General features: G+C 34.9%; 1 protein-coding gene across 11 annotated transcripts in view; it reads left to right on the top strand.

The window, feature by feature from the left end:
• LOC131440137 (uncharacterized) overlaps positions 1-14142 on the top strand; it is a 486136-nt gene extending 471994 nt beyond the window's left edge. For all 11 annotated transcript variants that reach the window (XM_058611189.1, XM_058611187.1, XM_058611185.1 and 8 more), the window contains one exon: positions 12143-14142. The gene's annotated coding sequence lies outside the window, so the exon portion shown is untranslated. The remainder of the gene's footprint in view (positions 1-12142) is intronic.
• The last annotated feature ends 3002 nt before the right edge of the window (positions 14143-17144 follow it).

Here is a 17144-nt window from a genome sequence, read left to right as displayed (position 1 = left end):
CTCAACTGTTGCCTGTGTTGTGGAAAAGAAAATTCAGTCATCTTACAATTGTGCATCTTTTTTCAAGCATCGGAACTACAACCAAACATATTCATTGTTATTTTAAAAAGTTGTTAAGAATTGAAAGAGCAAAAACAAAGTCGAAAATACAGTCGGTGTTGAACAGTCGTTCGCACCGCACGCGTATAGCTCTTGGCTCCTGGAATTTTTTTTTTTCTGGCTACCTAGAGTTTCATTGATTCAAGGCTTCAGTCTTTTTCAAGGCTACCTGAATCACTAACTAAGTGACTAAGTGATACAAAGAGTGATATTAGAGTGACTAAGTGATACAAAGAGTGATATTAGAGTGACTAAGAAATTAATCAGCCTTTTTTAAGGCTAGCTAGGAGTCTAATCGAAGACTAATTTAGCCTAGTTAATTTAATTTAAAATTTCATTAATTTCAAAAATGCCTGCGTCCAACCGGAAAGGCAACAAGCCTAAGGCTAAAAATAATTCAATACGGAATAAATCACAATCCGTTATTCAACATTTTTCTAATAACATTCACGATCTTATAGAATCTGAATGTAAAAATAAAAGACAACGGACGGATTTCCCTACCGTTGATCCTATGCCGTCTAACAATATTTACGAGATTCTTCCTGAATCCGATTGTAGCGACATAGAAGAAAATTCTTCAAAAATTCCCAAAATGGACGCTTGTCGTTCTGGGAAGAAACATCAATCTATGCCACCAGTGACGGTGATGATTTCCGACTTCAAAGCATTCCGTACTGAGCTTTCTACTTTTCTCCCGGAAGTAAAAGTCTCATTTCAAATCGGACGAAGAGGAGAATGTCGAGTCTTGGTGGATGGATTGGAAGATTACGAACGTCTTATTCGATATTTGTCCGAAAAACTTCATAAATTTTATTCATATGATATAAAATCAGACAGACCCTTCAAGGCTGTCTTGAAAGGATTATCAAATGATCAAAGTATTGATGAAATTAAAAATGAACTAAAAGAATTGCTTGGTTTTGCCCCTTCCCAAGTAATACTTATGAAAAAAAGAGCGAATGGTACTTCTAAACCACGCTCTGGAATTTCCCATGAACTTTACCTAATACACTTCAATCGAAGTGATGTAAACAATTTGAAAACTTTAGAAAAAGTACGTTTCATTTCCCACATTAAAATTCATTGGGAACATTATAAACGGCATAATCGTATTGCAAACTTAACGCAATGTCGTCGTTGCCAAGGCTTCGGTCATGGAACCAAAAATTGTCATATGGATATACGGTGTTTGAATTGTGGTAAATCGCATTCGAAAGACGCTTGTCCAATGAATGAAACCACTGATGAATTTTCATGTTCAAATTGCAATGGAAATCATAAATCCAATTATTTGAAATGTCCTGTCAGGGAAAAAATTTTAAACGCTCGTTCGCTTAGACAACAAGTCAAATCAACGACCTTAAATTTACAGAACATACCTGAAAATTCTTCTAAGGCACCTGCCAATTCGTCTTCTAACGAAAACAATTTATTGACAGGTAGATCGACCTCGTCATCATCTTCTTCTAATTTCACTTATGCTGGTATATTAGGTAGAAATCTATCTCCTATTTCTTCTAATGTAAATAATCAAAACACAGGACCGCCTTGCAGTTCTTCTTCTAACGAAAACAATTTAATAATAGGTAGACCGGCCAAATCATCTTCTTCTAATGGCAGTCTACCTACAAATATTCCTTCAATGCCATTCGCTTCTTTAAATGAAGTCGATTTAGGCGATATAACTGAAAATAAAATGATCTACCTACAAGATCAACTTTTTCAAATGATCATCCAAATGAATTCGACTTCATCACTTTTTGAAGCATTTCAAATCGGATGGAAATTTGCAAATAATATTATAATGAATTTAAAATTTAACAGTGATGTTAAATAATTATTTGAATATTTTAAATTGGAATGCTCGATCTTTGAAATCGAGTGAAGATGAATTTTATAATTTTCTCAAAGTTCACAAAATTCATATTGCCATTGTGACAGAAACTTTTCTTAAACCAAATGTAAAATTGAAAAGTAATCCACATTATGTGGTTCATCGATTTGACAGGTTTACTGGAATTGGTGGTGGAGTTGCCATTTTTGTCCAACGGCAAATTAAACATCGAATTTTACCTTCTTTCAATACTAAAGTTATTGAAAGCTTGGGAATCGAAGTTGAAACCATTCATGGAATTTATTTCATCGCTGGAGCATATTTGCCATTCCAATGCACCGGCGAACAATTAAATTTCTTTAAAGGCGATTTGCAAAAACTTACAAGATATCGATCGAAATTTTTCGTAATAGGGGACTTAAATGCTAAGCATGTCCAGTGGAATTGTAGGCAAAATAACAGTAATGGTAAAATACTTCATAATCAACTCTCAGCTGGTTACTTTACAGTTCTTCATCCCAGTAATCCTACTTGTTTCTCTTCCGTGAAAAACCCGTCTACAATTGATCTGGTTCTAACAGATCAAAGTCACATTTGTAGTGAACCGATTACTCATGCTGATTTTGACTCAGATCATCTTCCAGTAACATTCAGACTTTCCAACGAAGCTATAATTAATCCAATTAGTTCTATTTTCAACTATCATAGAGCTAATTGGTTGAATTACAGATCTCACATTGAAAATCATGTGGATCATGAAACTATTTTAGAAAATTCTGCGGACATCGACACAGCAATTGATAATTTGAATCATTATATTATCGAAGCTAGAAATCTTTCAGTTCCCAAAGCTCAAACTAAATTAAATTCTCCTATCATCGATGACAATCTTCAACTGCTCATTCGGTTGAAGAATGTTCGTCGACGACAATATCAACGTTCTCGTGATCCTGCTATGAAAAACATAGTTAAGGATTTACAAAAAGAAATTAAACATAGATTTACTCTTTTGCGAAATGAAAATTTCGCTAAAGAAGTTGAACAAATTAAACCATATTCTAAACCTTTCTGGAAACTTTCTAAGGTTCTTAAGAAACCTCAGAAACCTATTCCTGCTCTCAAGGAAGGAAATCAAATACTTCTTACAAATGGCGAAAAAGCTCAAAAACTTGCTCAGCAGTTCGAGAGTGTCCACAATTTTAATTTGAACGTTGTGAGTCCTATTGAAAATGAAGTCTCACTGAAATATGATCATATTTCAACTCAAGTGTTATCACACGATGACATTATTGAGACGAATTTTGATGAAATTAAATCAATTATTAGAAAACTTAAAAACATGAAGGCTCCTGGTAATGATGGAATTTTTAATATTCTTATTAAAAATCTTCCCGATGTTGCCTTGAGACTCCTGGTTAAAATTTTCAACAAGTGTTTTTCATTAGCTTACTTCCCAAAAAGATGGAAAAACGCTAAAGTAATTCCTATCCTAAAACATGATAAAAACCCAGCAGAAACATCAAGTTATCGCCCAATTAGCTTACTTTCTTCTATCAGTAAACTTTTTGAAAAAATTATCTTGTTAAGAATGATGACTCATATAAATGAGAATTCAATTTTTTTACCAGAGCAGTTTGGATTTCGTCATGAACATTCAACTACTCATCAACTTGTCAGAGTAACGAACATGATAAAAGCAAATAAATCTTCTGGGTTATCCACTGGAGTTGCTCTTCTAGACATAGAAAAAGCATTCGACAGTGTTTGGCACAAAGGTTTAATAGCAAAAATGTCTGATTTCCAGTTTCCTATTTATTTGATCAAAATGATTCAAAATTATTTAACTGATCGTACTCTTCAGGTTAGCTATCAGAATTGTAAATCTGAATTGCTACCCGTACGAGCCGGTGTTCCGCAGGGTTCGAGTGTAGCTCCAATCTTGTATAATATTTTCACTTCTGATCTTCCAAATCTACCCGTTGGTTGTCAGAAATCGCTATTCTGTGACGACACAAGTCTGTTAGCCACAGGTAGAAATCTAAGAGTGATCTGCAGTCGCCTACAAAGAAGTTTAAATATTTTCAGTGATTATCTGTCAAAATGGAAAATTAAACCAAATGCAGCAAAAACGCAATTAATTATCTTTCCTCACAAGCCAAGAGCTTCTTTTCTTAAACCAAACAATAATCACATTCTCAAATTGAATGGCTTGGAATTGACATGGTCTGATCAAGCTAAATACTTAGGTTTAACGTATGACAAAAAACTCACTTTCAAGGATCACATTGAAGGAATCCAGGCAAAGTGTAATAAATATATTAAATGTTTATATCCTCTTATAAACAGAAATTCTAAGCTCTGTCTAAAAAACAAATTGTTAATTTATAAACAAATTTTCAGACCAGCCATGCTTTATGCGGTACCAATTTGGTCAAGCTGTTGTTCCACCAGGAAGAAAACGCTTCAAAGGATTCAGAATAAAATTCTGAAAATGATTCTGAAGCGTCCTCCCTGGTTTAGTACAAATGAGTTACACAGACTCACAAATATAGAACCATTAGATGTAATGTCACATAATATTATAAGCAAATTCCGACAAAAATCGATGCAATCTTCAATTGAATCGATTCGCTCTCTGTATTAGTTAGTAAGTTAGTATATAAGTTCCTTTTCCCCATTACACAATACAAGTAGGTTTAGAATTTTCCCTACACAAAAATCTCAGAATTGCGGAAGCAAATGATGTCTTCATGGTAATAACCAAATCATATATATATAACAGGGCTGAAAAGTCACCACTTGAGGCTGAACACCCAATTTAAATCTTAATAATTTAATTTTAACTCATATTCCAATAAATAGTTATTTAAAAAAAAAAAAAAAAAAAAAAAAAAAAAAAAAAAAAAAAAAAAAGTCGAAAATCGATCAATAGCCGCCAATTCATTTTTTATCGGTGCATTTTTTTCATTCTAGTTCCGACCATAGCCAATTCGATACAGTATATGACATTGTTTTGCTTTCCGATGATTGATTGCCAAGAAATGATGACACCCTCCAAAAAAATCGAGCTGGTTTGAGCAACTATTTTCAGAGCTACCATGTTGAAAAAAAAATTTTTTGGTATCAATGTTTGGTATGAATTGAACGAATCATCGAACAAAGCGTATCGTGCAAAACCGGCACAAAGAAAGACGGAATGTTTTCAGTGATTGAGTGCAGTGGGTTTACGACACGTTTTATTCGGTCATGAACTATTTTTTTCCATAAATACGTTTATTTCATAGGCAATATACATAAGTTTTTCTTCGCCGCGGGATCCACAGTACATAGTGCTTCAAACCTAACACATTTCGAATATCATATTAGTATGTTGGTATTCATTAGTTAATCTAAACACTGTTTTTATCAAGCGAGTTGCACGGAAAGACAGAAATCAGCATTTTGGCGAAAAAATTAGTTGATTTTCTGATTTAAGTTAGTTATTTTTTGAGACAACTAAAAAAATCTTGCTTTTGCTAATTTAGATTTTCTAAATCTAGTTCCCTTAATAATAAAAAAATATTTGATGAAATGGCTATTTTTTTAGTTGAATTCGCCAATTAAACGTGCTGTCATTTCTTAGCTAAGGCACACTTCATATACATTCAACTAATTTTTTAGTTGAATTAGAGAAATAAAACGTTGTTTTCAACCAACATAAATGGTTGAATTGGTTTCTACAATTTGCAGCTATATGGCGCTCTGTCACCAAAAAAACGTTAACACCGTAATGACTACTAGCCACTAGAAGGCACACTACTACCGAAAAAAATTTCAGTCGCGGTTATCTTTTCTATATTGGCAGGTATAAATACGATGCTGTATTGGAGAAAAAGACATAAGCGAAACAAAAACTTTTTTTTGAAAATTTTACTTCTAAATCGCTGTTTTCTTCATTCGACTTCGCGAAATCGACTCTCTCACTGAAAACCTTTATACAAAAAACATCATTTGACGTGTACAATTAGAGTGCAACATTCGAAACTCACTTCACTGTTCCGCGTAAAAACATTATTACGCACAATCGCTTCAAATGCGCATAAATTCTGAATAAATACACTTTCCACTAACAGTTTACGTCATTTTCACATATCGGTTTAGAATATATCGTAACACATGCGAAAAACATCTAAACAATTTACAAGCAGTTTCAATAAGACTGTCCCTTTTAGCTTTTTAATGGATTGTTTTGCTTTGACATTTCTCATGAGTTTTTGACTAATAAACTTGTTAATAAAACCAATTTCATTTTTGTTTTCTTTGTGCTGTCCCTCAGTAATGACGGTGATAGATAAACAGAAACAAATTTTCTGATTTTAATAACGAAATTAGTTGTCAATGAGAATTTCGTGTTGGATTGAAATATTGCTGGTTTGTGTCCAAAATATTCGCAAACTAAACACATTCTCTAAAAATAAGAGTTTTTTCAGCAAAGTAAATTCTCAATTTTAACTAATTTTATAGTTATTTTGGAAATTTTGTTGTTAAAATCAACTAATTCAAAAACAGTAATACGAATTAGGCGCAGAGCTAATTTCGGTCGTTCCGTGTGCTATTATGAATTACATGAAATAAAATACATTTATTTTGTACATGATTTTGTAACTATTTCAGGTTTGTTTTTATCAGTTCATCACTTTTATTCAATATCATATAATTGACTATTGGTTGAACTCATGAAAGAGAAAACAGTCTAACATAAAATAAAATTTAAATTAGAACTCCAATGGACTTAATGGAATGATAAAGAAGTTTCATGAAAGGAAGAACACACGCAAGCAAGAATGTCGCGAACTGGGACATTGGATAGTCTACCAACGCAAGAAATTTATTAGTTGAGATCTGACATCACGATACTCCACGCATGTCCAATCAGGTATCAAAACAAATTGGCTCAAATGGCCAGTTCCTCTGGATATCAGCACAATGATTAGTCTCGGGAAGTCCATTTCGAAGGAAATGTGCATCTAACGTGTAGTGATTGGACATGAGTCTGAACATCACACGAATGAAGTCCCTACTCACATCCAGTCCCCTGAACCATGCCTTAGTCGATATTTTAGGAATAATTGAGTGCATCCACCGACCCAGATCATCTTTGTCCCAAGAAGCTTGCCAGCAGGTAAGTGTTCTTTGACGAGACGAGCTATAGAATTCGTTGAAAGCAATTGGTCTCTCATAAATTTCACCCTCAATAGCACCACGTTTGGCTAAAATATTGGCTCTTTCATTGCCTGGAATGGAGCAAACCATTATGATTCAATATGTCATTCAGACACTGTTTTATTTTGCCCAAAAAAAAACGGTTCATTTTTGCCGGCAGCGTTTGAGCGAATGACTTCAATTGCACTAAGACTATCTGTGAAGAAAAAATAATGGTTTGGAGATAATGTGACAATTACACTCAAACTATAATGTACTGCTGCTAACTCTGCTATATAAACAGATGCAGGTTCTTGAAGCCTAAATGAAGTCGAAACATTATTGTTGAATATACCAAACCCAGTAGCCTCTTTAATTCGTGATCCGTCAGTGTAAAATATTTTCTTAGAGTCAATATGCCTGAACTTACTTGTAAATATTTTTGAAATTTCCATCGAGCGTAGGTGTTCCGGGATTCCACGCACTTCACGCTGCATGGATGTGTCGAAAAATAGAGTTGAGTCAGGGACATTTAGGAGGGTGTCACGGATTGGAATATATCTTGAAGAGTCGATTTCCTGTGACATATGGTTAAAATATACTGTCATGAATCTTGTTTGAGATTGAAGCTCAACTAGCCTTTCGAAGTTATTAATAACCAGGGGATTCAGTACCTCATCTTATTAACAGTCGCGATGAAAGCTCCCAAAAACGATCTTTCAATGGAAGATCAGCCAATTGTCTTAGTGTGCAGGGGGTTACGAGACAGCTGTCAATGTCGTTTACATAGAAATTATACAGGAGCGGACTGAGGTATGAGCCTTACGGGAGACCCATGAAGCTAATTCTGAATGTTGTCAAATCGCCATGTGAAAAATACATGCATTTCTCTGACAAAAGATTGTGCAAATAATTATTTATAATCGTTGAAAGTCCATGTTGATGGAGCTTGTCTGAACGAACATCAATGGAAACCGAATCAAATGCTCCTTTAATGTATCTTTATTTCTACGGAAGCCAAACTGAGTATCTGACAACAAACCGTTCGTCTCGACCCAAGTGTCGAGACGTTGGAAAATAATTTTTTCGAACAATTTTCTGATGCAGGACAACATCGCAATGGGTCTATATGCGTTGGAATTGGAAACTGGTTTCGCCGGCTGTTTGTTGAACTTGTTGAACAATTCCAACAAACGTCTTTTTGTAAGGTCGGGCAGATTCTTCACCAAGTTGAATTTAATTCTGTCCAACCCAGGAACGTTATTGTTACAAGACATGAGCGCTATGGAAAATTCCATCATTGAAAAGAGGCTATCAATGGAACCATTATTTGGAAAAGATTCCCTAATAATGCTATGCGTATGAACAGAATCTGGACAAACTTTCCTCGCAAAATCAAATATCCATCGGTTCGAGTATTCCTCACTCTCACTTCCTACATTACGATTCCTCATTCGTCTGGCAGTATTCCAAAGAGTGCTCATTGAGGTTTCTCTTGACAAACCTTCGACAAAATGTCTCCAATAGCTACATTTCTTGGCCTGAGGTATGCTCTTATACTTGGTTTCTAAAATCAAGAATTTTTCAAAATTCTGATGAGTTCCTCCTCCTCGTCTTAAAAACGTCTTTTGTTACAAATTTTGTTTCGCGTGTTTAGCATCTGAGCACTCTTTGTCCCACCAAGGGTTTGGAGGCCTTCTGTTAGACGATGGACCTCTGTGCGTATGGACGGGATGGCCTTCGTTGCTAGCTTTTCAGTCGGAAAACGTCCCGAATATTGCCTTTGCTATGAGCAGTTTAACTACCTGAAGCTTAGAATTGTCTCGGTAGCAGCCTTTAACACATGAGCCATTACAATCAAAACACAACCTGTTCACTTGAATGGTTTTTACTGAATAATGGTCGACCTATTGATTTCCATTTTATTTTAATTCGAAGCAACCATTCCATCGAAAAATTCGAAAATAAAAATGATTTTTCATTGTCAAAAAGGTTAGCAATTTGAAAAAAAAAATTTGATGATGTATTCCTAGTTCAAATTTTTGGAACAGTGTGATTAAAAAAATTTTAATGTAAAAAATATAAGACCAATGTCTGTGTGTATGTGTCAAATAATCCCACTAGGTTTTCTCGGAGATGGCTGAACCGATTTTGACAAACGTAGATTTAAATGAAAGGTCTTGTGGTTATATGGAATTACTGAATTTCATCCGGATTCGACTTCGGGTTCCAGCGTTATAAGGTAAAGTGTGTTAAATATTGTACACCGTTACTTAAACCGGCAAAACAAAAACAGTACAAAAATTTCTAAACTGGCCTCAAACTACACAAATTAATAGTCATTAGCATCGATTCTATCTCGGGTTCAGAATCCAGTTCCAGAATTTGGGTTTAGAATCTAGGTTCCAAATTTCATTCCCAGAATGATGCAGATGCAGAATTCAGGTTCATAATCCACGTCCGAAATTCATATCCAGAATCCTAGCACTGGTCGAAAATCTAGATTTCATGTCCAAAATTCAGTTTTATTATTCAGGTCCAGAACCTTCATCCGGAATGCTGGTACAGATTTCAGGTTCTAAAATGCAAGTCCAGAAATCATATGCGGAATCTAGGTTCTGAATTAAAGTTCAGAATTCAAGTCCAGAACTCCGGTTTCTAGAACCAGAATCCAAGTTCAAAATCCAGTTCCTAATTCAGAATACAGGTTAAATTTTTTTTACTGAATCCAATTCCAGAACAGATTTAGAATTCTTGTCCAGAGTTCAAATACAGAATCCAGTTGTAGAATTCTGGTCTAGAATCCAAGTACCGAAACCAGATCCAGATCTAGAATACAAGTCCAGAATCCAGAATTCTGGTTCAAAATCCATTTGCAGAATCCAGGTCCAGAATGAAGATCCAGGATCAGAGTTTTACTCCGAACCTGGCCCAGAAAGCAGGTCCAAAATGTACGTGTAGAATTCAGACCCAAAATTCAGATCCAGAGTCAATGTTCAGAATTGAGATCCAGATTTCAAGAGCAGAGTCCAATTTCATAGTTCATGTCCGAAATCCAATTACAGAATTCAGGTTCAAAATACATTTCCAGAATCCAAGTACTGGTGCAGAATCTAATGGCGTTTTTCATTGAGAAACACTGGTGGCGTGGATTGCTCTGGTTTTGCACTTTCGAGCAGAAATGGCAATGAAACACAATCAAAATATTGCATTTCTGCTCGAAAGTGCAAAATCAGAGCAATCCACGCCACCAGTGTTTTTCAATGAAAAACGGCATAAGATTTGTGTCCAAAATTCAGCTCCTGCTTTCATGTCCAGATTTCAGTACCTTTACCTTTCCAAAACCCAGGTTTTCATTACAGGTCCAGAAATCAGATGCAGAAACCAGTTCCTGAATTAAAGTTCTGAACCCAGGTCCAGAATTCATTCCCAATCGCTAGAAACAGAATCCAAGTCTAAAATTCAGTTCCTAACCAAGAATTCATTTACAGAATCCTACTACAGAATACAGAACTAAAATATATGTCCAGAATTCAGATACTGAATACAGTCCTAGAATTCTGGTCCAGAATCCAGACTCCGAATTCAGGTCCATAATTCAAGTCCAGAAATCAGATGCAGAGTCCAGGTCCTGAATAAAAGCTCAGAACTAAGGTCCAAAATTCATTCCCGGCACCAGAATACAAATTCATAATTCAGATACAGAATCAAATTCTATAATACTAGTGTAGAATCTAAAATTCAGGTAGAATTTGGGTTCATAATTCTGTTTCAAAATTCAGTTTCCCAAGCCCAAAACCAGAATCCATAAGTAAGTCGAGAGTTCAAAATTAGGGCTCAGGTTCATAATTCATTTCCAAAATTCCGCTTTCAAAGTTCAAACCCTGAATCCAAATTCAGAATTCGTGTCCAAAATCCAGTTCATGTACTCAGGTTCAATCGTAAAAAAATCTTGTATATTATAACCATGGAATTTTAATGTTGAGCGTAAAACAGGTTTTGGAACTTTCTTGAATGTTGAGCCATTTCGAAATATATTTAACGCAGGAATATGCTGGTTCTTCCTTTCGCTTTATGGGGTAAAACTTATGAGGAGCTGTCCACTTTTTTTATTTAACGGTATATTTTAATTGAAGCACACTACCTTAGCTCTAAGATGCCGAGAGTATTTCTTAACTGTACCTAAGACTAGGATAATTTCATGAATTGTACCGTTGTTGTTTTTGGTTCACATTGTCGTATGCTGACAACCGAAACTCTGGGGGATCCAGTCTCCAATTTTAGTCGGCAGTGGCTGATGGGATGAATCTTACATGGGGATTGTCCAGATGACGTGGGCACTTGTCGATGGTGGTCATATTCTTTTGTTCCTGTGGGAACTTACCACTTGGCTGCCATATGATCTTATAATGCTTTTGTGGTTTTAACAGTTTCAATGCGGGATTTATGATGTAACCACAGTATTATATATGGAAAGGTATCATAACACCACTAGGTGGATTAAAACAGGTTTTTTTTCTTCTATTTACCGAAAGTTATCGAACAGCGAAATTCAATCAGAGTATGTCAGGCTAAATTTAATGAGTTACTTCAGTACTGTAATAGAAAGAATTGAAGATGAATTTGATGACAGATTTCAGCAAATGAAAGTAAACAAAACCACTCGAACATTTATAATGAATCCTGTTAACAAAAATAGTAACGACATGCGCTTCAAACCATTTGGAGTTTATAACTTTTTTTCATAGAAAAACTTTATTTATTCACTTACTATTTATTGTTTTTTAGGAAACTATTTTATTGACTCTTTGAAAAGTTAGAAATTTTGTAAATAGCGTTTTTAGCTCTTTCGATTCGGAACGAATCCCGACAAGTTTTTATAAATTGGCTTTGAATTTCAAAGCTAGATTTTTTTTTCAATTCCACCTGTAATCATTTCTACGGAATTTTTTTTTCTTGACACAATTTCAATTTTCGTTCAACCAATGACGACTGCAACTAATGACGTATTCTCGATTTTCACAGGTTCGACAACTTGCGCATGGTGCGTCTCTCATTCCTCGCCACTTGGTTACCACGGTCCCCGGTTGACCTTCACGGATTGGATTCTCGAATATTAGATGGGAATTATTACTCAAACTATCCGGAAAATTTTAATTGAAACATCATTCGAGCTTATTAAAAATTGGCCATCATCTCAAACCAAACGTTCTGTGTTTCTTCAAGCAGATTCTAGCACCGCGTCCTATATTTTTGTTTTGCTTGTTTTGATCTTGAATGTCCAACTCATTTACTGTGATTGAAGTACGGAATTAGACTTACGCGATTCTCAACAAATGAAAGTTGAATGAAACATCGTATGCAAAGAAGGTGTGGGCCGTTGTAGAATCTACATAATCGTAGTTGTTTGAACTGTGATAATAAATTAAAAAGGTCAAACTTGGGCTCGAGCGGAGGTTCTATGGTATATGATAGGCCCGAAAAACGTTATGTATTAGCTCACTGTTTGAACGTGTGATGTTGAGTTAGTAGATTGCCTAAACTAAGATGATGTGAATGGAAGCGGAAATTGTGATCCTCGCCGGCAGGTTGACGAGAAGCCCACTGATGTTCTCATGATAAAGTAAAAAACTGTTCGCCATTCGTTTTCCCTTTTTCTTCTCCTCAGTGTTGCCCCTACCTTTCAGCACATCTTTTGACATGCGAGCCAAAACCAAGTTTGTAAGCTAAGTGAAGCTGCTTTCAATCTGTCGAAGTGTTGTCGTAATACGCAATGCACAGATAGCCATATTTAAATAGAATATAATTCGTAGCAAAAGATGTGCACTTCCATTTACCGTTTATTTCTACTAGAAGTCAAACTTTTGTTCTTCGTTTTTGTTAAGTTTCCTAATACGGTTACAATTACGCTACTTGTTGAAATGTTCAAATCCTAATTTGTTCCGCAGAGCAGAGCTACGGCAAACAAGTGTTATCTTAATTGTACAGAAAAAATGTAAGTAAAGTACAATGATTAAAGCGTGAAACAAATTAACTCCATTTCAAGTTCTGTTCGAACAATCTGGAACATCTCCCATGGTTGGTGTTTTTTTAGCAATTGGAATGTGATATTCAAGTAGCAGTTTGCTACTGCTTCGACACTGTGTGACTTCCTTGGATAAACCGAACAAATGTAAATCAATTCAAACGAAACCCCCCCACTGTAACAATACTCTCTATCGACTTAAAATTGTAAGCATACCAAAACTTCTGCAACAACCGAATCATTTTAATTTCTCAAAATAAAGTTTCCTATCCAAATTTTACGAACATCATCCCCAAGCTTGTACGGTTCCAAAAATAATGCATCGTCCAATAGCAAGAAAAAAAAACTTCAACATTTCAAATTGCACTGTACAGTCAAAGCACTGGTTTGTACTGAGAACAAAACAAACAAACAAAAAAAATCTACAAAGCTGAATGTAAATATAGAACCTTTCTTATCTTCCGCCGTTTAACAACTCTCGCTACATGTGTCTGTAATTTAATATAAAACCCAAGCATAGGCAGTAAATTGATAATAATAAATGAACAAAGAATGGTGCAAAACACAAACACAGGAACGTAGCAAATCAAAACTGACAACTGGAGGAAAAAGGTTACTTACGAAATGACGGTAGACTATGAAAAACCCAGCAATTTAAAATGTGAAAACCAGTTGATTCAATACTAGAATACTAAGTTAAAGCTGTAAGCTAAGCTGTTTGTAAAGTCGATGAAAAATCACACCACTCTTTTTGTCCAATGCGCGCTGAGTGAATAGGAACACGGTATAGGACCGTTTCATTCTTTCGAAAAGTGCTAGGAAACCTAAGATTTTGCATCTCGATGTGGTAGCGCCAGGTGAGTGCACTACCGGTACTGGTCGAGTCGAATGGAACCTATCCATTCGGCTGCCAGCAATAGTTTCAACGATTATAATTATGAATTATGGCAAAACAACAGTAACCGTAATAATGAAAATAAATTATGATTTGAAATATGGATTTGTTGTGGTCGCTACTTGTCGAATCCGAAACTGTCCGTTACAGTCTATGCGTATAGCAAAATGGTAAGTAGAAATTTCCCATTGAAAACCCAAAAATTACTCTACAGAAAATGTGCCTTCATGAGTTCAAAAATTCTTTTCTGTGAAAATTTGTCATTTCAGAATTATAGTGAGTTTCGAAATTGACACTTCGACACTTCATTTTTATAGTTTTTTTCTTACTATCATACATTTTTATTAAAAAGCAAGATTTTCATTGTTGAGCAATTCTGCGCCAAATCGTCCATAAATGGCAAAATTCTGGAACGACCCCCTTCGATTTGCATGAAACTTTGCATGGGTGTTCGTTATATCAAATTAAGTATTTTTCACTGTTCTAGAGATTTTTTTCGCACAAGACTAATTTATGAAAAGGGCGTATGTGATTTTAGCCACATTATTATTATTAGAAATCTATAGTTTCTACAAAAGAAAAAGTCGAATAAGAAGTTGTAAGTAATCAACTGACCTTTATAAAAATCCTGTTTTAATCTACCTAGTGGTGTAATGATGCCTTTCACATATTACTCATAAGTTCATAAATACTGCTGTAGAATTCACAAAAACAACTGTTCATTGAATAGTAAACCTATGCTTTATTTAGATTAAACCAATTAAACGGAATCTAACAAGCGAAACAAATCTGCATTTCTGTTACTTCTGTATATGTAAGTCAAGCAAAACAACATGAATCAGCAGCATAAAACATGTAGTAGGATGATTATTATTATTATTATTATTATTATTATTATTATGATTATTATTATTATTATTATGTCAATCTATATGGCGATTTGAAAACTTTGACACTCATCGTCCTGTAACTGCAGAAACGGAGGTCAGATCTGGAAAAAAATTTATTTTAAAAATTTACGCTTTAAAGATAATATGAGCTTTATTTCAAATCAAGATTTGTGAAAATCGATTCAATCATCGCAGAGAAATCGAAGTTAAATTCAATTTTTTAATTTTTTAATTTTTTTTCAACGCTTTTGGTGCTTCCGGAACAGGGAAAGAAGGAACCAGTAGTGCCGAATTGAATTTTCATGTCCACAAACTAACAATCTCTGCAAGCTGGAAGAATTTATCAGACAGTTTTATAGGATTTGCACCTGTTTTTGACCATCATTCGTGAAAAAATACTAATAAAATCGGTAATTTTTTACTTATCACGCTTTAGTTCCGGAACCGGAAGTCGGATCCGGATAAAATGCTCTAGCAATTTTTAGAAAACTATAAGACCTTTCATTAAATTCTTAGTTTGTGAAAATCGGTTGAGCCGTTTCAAGGAAAACTGAGTGTACACTTTTTCTATAATTTTCACATATTACCATGTAACTCAGGAACCGGAAGTCGGATCCAAATGAAATTCAATAGCAGGCTCTGAGACTATAAGACCTTTTATTTGAATCTTAGTTTATGAAAATCGGTTCAGCCATCGCTGAGAAAAGTGAGTGCGTATTTCTGTTACATACATACATACATACACACACACACACATACACACACACACACACACACACACACACACACATATACATACATATATACACACACAGAGACATTTGCTCAGTTCAACGAGCTGAGTCGAATGATATCCCTCTCAGCAGGCGGTTCTATTTTGTTGGTAGTTGAGCGCTTGTTGAACGACATACTGCACGAAATATTCATTCTGTTTTCTTTTACCGGTTTGTTGTTGTTTTTCCTCTTGCAAAAATAGTGTGAAAATCAGGTATTACCTTCATATAGAAAGTAGATTTGTTGTTATTCTACGTGAAGTAGGAGTATTGTACAGGTATGTAGTGTTAGTTTAAAAAAAAATAAGTGGAGAAAACTTCGAAAATTGTCCAGTAAAAATAGTCCCACAGGGCTCCAACTCCTCATATAAAAATGGCTCAACAATGGACCTCTGTCTGCCGGGTTTGTTGAACGAAAAAAATGGCATTCGGTTCAACGGTCTATTTCAAAATCGGCAAACGAAGGTGGTGTTTCAAAATGGCCTCCCGTTGAACGATTGATTGGACGTTCCTTTGTCCAATGATCCAACGTATTGGACCAACGAAGGACCACCGTTTTTTTCTAAGAGGGATATGACATTGGCCCTTATTACCGGTATCACTACACGGTGAAACCCAAATGAAGTGATTATGACCCTTATTATCGGTATCACTTCACGGTGAAAGTCGAGTGAAATGAATTTAGGTCCTTAGCACAGAAGTCGCTTCAAAGACAAAAGTAATTACTTGAATGAACTTGATGTCATTATGAATATCACGCCACCAACATTTTGTTGAAAAAATTAGTTTTTTCCACCACAGTGATCACTTCACTATGCGTGATACCGGTAATAGGTAAAATCAAGTGAAGTGACATGTAAGTGAAGTGAATGTGAAAGTGGAAGTGAGAACGGTAATAAGGGCCATTAAAACGGTTAAAAAGTCGGTTTTCACAGTGATTGCATAGCCTTTCTATATGAGAAAGGCAAAAAATATACACTGAAAAAAAAATCTGATTTTTAGTGAAATTGAAAATATAATTTATTTTTCAAAATTCTCAGTTATTTTACTGCACGATTTTTTTAATATTATATCACAAAAAACGTCAATTTACAAGAAAACCAAGTTAAAGACACATAAAAGTTTCCCGAGGAAAAACCTATCTAGGAATAAATGTATCTGAGTAATAATATTATTCTCCAAGCTACTTTCAATGAAAAAGCTCATAGGAAGCTACTTCCTAAATGCAGACATTTTCAAAATGTATGAGGAACTAAATCAAGAAAATCGATATTTCATGAGTATACGCCATTTTTTAAATTAGTCTGGGTTCTCCATCGCCAAATTTATAATTTTTATAATTTTCGTGAAATTTTGAATAAATTATTCGTTGACATCAAGACGATGCAAGTAGCTGTTTTCGAGATATTTTGAAAACAAAATCGAAGAAAATCGATCGTTTATA

This window comes from Malaya genurostris, chromosome 1, assembly GCF_030247185.1.
Source record: "Malaya genurostris strain Urasoe2022 chromosome 1, Malgen_1.1, whole genome shotgun sequence".
Lineage (NCBI taxonomy): Eukaryota > Metazoa > Arthropoda > Insecta > Diptera > Culicidae > Malaya > Malaya genurostris.
This window is presented reverse-complemented; position numbering and strand designations above follow the sequence as displayed.